This window comes from Polistes fuscatus, unplaced genomic scaffold, assembly GCF_010416935.1.
Source record: "Polistes fuscatus isolate 324 unplaced genomic scaffold, CU_Pfus_HIC Scaffold9, whole genome shotgun sequence".
In the NCBI taxonomy this organism is placed as follows: Eukaryota; Metazoa; Arthropoda; class Insecta; order Hymenoptera; family Vespidae; genus Polistes; species Polistes fuscatus.
Genome location: NW_025113173.1, coordinates 5,021,573 through 5,023,836, shown reverse-complemented (window position 1 = coordinate 5,023,836; position 2,264 = coordinate 5,021,573). Strand labels below are relative to the sequence as shown.

At 39.1% G+C, this 2,264-nt stretch overlaps 1 long non-coding RNA gene across 1 annotated transcript; it reads right to left on the bottom strand.

Annotated features, from left to right (window-relative positions):
- Positions 1-313: 313 nt before the first annotated feature.
- LOC122525395 lies at positions 314-1,106 on the bottom strand. Its single transcript, XR_006305780.1, has 2 exons — positions 1,030-1,106; positions 314-421 (listed from the first exon to the last, which is right to left on the bottom strand). It is a non-coding gene; the product is annotated as an uncharacterized LOC122525395 (long non-coding RNA).
- Positions 1,107-2,264: the final 1,158 nt, after the last annotated feature.

Sequence of the window (2,264 nt, the reverse complement as noted above, 5' to 3'; positions counted from 1 at the left end):
TCAGGAATGCAAAGCTTGATGTATCGACGCTTTATGACATAGAGGGGCGGGGAGGGGAGGAAGGGAGAGAGAGTAGTATAGAATATATATATGTGTATGTGTATGTATATATATATATATAGAACGCCCACCCCTGAAAAGGTAAGCCGTGCCGACAACGTCATCTCTGCTAGAAGCGAAGTCACCCTAATGGTCGGATTAGTTTCTGATAGCGATGCTCGAACAGGCTTTGGGTTAACTCGAGCGAAGATCTGCATTCATGAAGGATGCTGTCGTAGTTGGTGCACACCGTCCTTCTACTACTTCCCCCTTCTCGTCCACGTTCTCGTCCTCGTCCTTGTACTCTCCTCGTCATCCTATACTCTCTTCCTTCATCGGTTGCTATTAATTATTCATCTGCACGACACGCATGATGGCCCCTCTTCTTCGTCATGGTTAGAAAAAAGAGAAAACATTTTTTCTCTGAGAGAAAGTTTTACTACGAATTATTTTATATTTTCTTCGTCTGTATGCATGTATATTTATATTTATAAATAATTCGTCAGACAAAAGTCATTAATTATATTTTCATCTTTATTTTTTTTTTTTTTTAATGGGAACATAACTTCGATGAATTTATTAATCGTTTACTTTATACAAAATTTTCTCCTCCTCCTCCTCATGAAAAATTTCTTTCACGAGCAATAACTCGGATTAACATAAATGTTAGTTTTCAAACTTTTGACGTTTAACGAATATTCTATTATCCGTGATTCGAATAGATTTGTTTTTTTTCTTTTTTGATAGATCGTTAACTAAGATGAGAGACCGTGTATTGGATGGATATTTCTAAACGTATAACAGAAATCATCTTAAAGGTTCTAATAGTATTCCAGTTTGGAAAGTTCAGAGTCCTTAGTCAATATCTCTCAATATCGTTATCTCTGCTGTCTAAACGACAGAAAAGACAAAGAAGAAGAGAGTAGAAGTAGTAGTAGTAGTAGTAGTAGTAGAAGAAGAAGAATAAGAAGAGAAGTGGAAGAGACGTACCTGGCCTTCGTGAGATCGGTTCTTGGCCTTGTATCTTCTTCGAAGATCTTGCTCTCTGTTTAAGAAAGCAGGGTGGGATGCTACCTCTATCCTTCTCCCTCCCTCTTTCTCTCCCTTTCTTTTTTTTCATTTCTTTTCATCTCATCTCTTTCTCTCTCATTTTCTCTACTCTCTTCTTCAGCATTCCCTGCAAAAGAATCCGAAATGGAATCATCGTTCGATAGACGATCTGCTCACGGAGCGAACCTTTCAATCATGCGACACCTATCAACTACGAGGACTCCCAGTCTTCCAAATGAGACCCCGAGCCAGCCTGCAGCTCCTCGTAGGGAGGAGAAGGAGAACGGAGGAAAAAGTGCTCGTGGCGTGATCCTATCAGTGATTCATGAGCTACGTTGAGATATTTATTTGGATCACCCTGCTTAGTTCCCTCGACCGTGTAGTGATCTATCGTATCGTTTGCTGACTCCACGATGTGCTTGCTTTCTTTTAAACATCTCACAGTCATCTCTTTCTCTTTCTCTTTCTCTTTCTCTAATATATGTTATGCTAAAGATCGTTGAATTTATTTGCGAGTTAAACTTGTATCCTATTCCACGTATTCACTTGATTTCATTATATTGCTTAAATTTATGCAATTCAATTTCGATTCGAGATAAATAGATTTTGTTTAAAGATTCGCACCAAGTGAATTTTATTATCATTTTCATTTTTACATTTTGATTTTGATTTTGATTTTGATTTTGATTTTGATTTTCGTTCAGTTGTTATTGGGCATTTGTTGGAAGGTGGGAGAACGACACTGGTAGACTTTTCTTTCTGCAGGTTCCATGGCACGGGTGGAGCGTGCTCCGGAGAGCGAAAAAGTCCGTCCCGTGTCACGCAACGTGTTTCTCGTTCTCCCATTGGTTCACCTTTAGACGAGGATCGTAAACGCCCTCGCGCACGCACACGGGACGAGCGGTCTCGTGACCGGTGACAATATTCTCAAGCACCATTTTCATCCTTCTTCTTTCTCTCTTTCTGTCTACCTACCTTTTCTTTTTTTTTCTCTCTCTCTCTCTCTTTTCCATTTTTTATGCCGCCATTTTGGTGCGCCAGAGCGTGAGAAGGCCTCGCTTATAAAGAGTCTACTCGGTTATATATAAAGGTTTATATATATATATGTATATACACGGACATTTTATATAATATATCTATTCATCGAGACCGGAATTCTGTTGTACGATTAACGT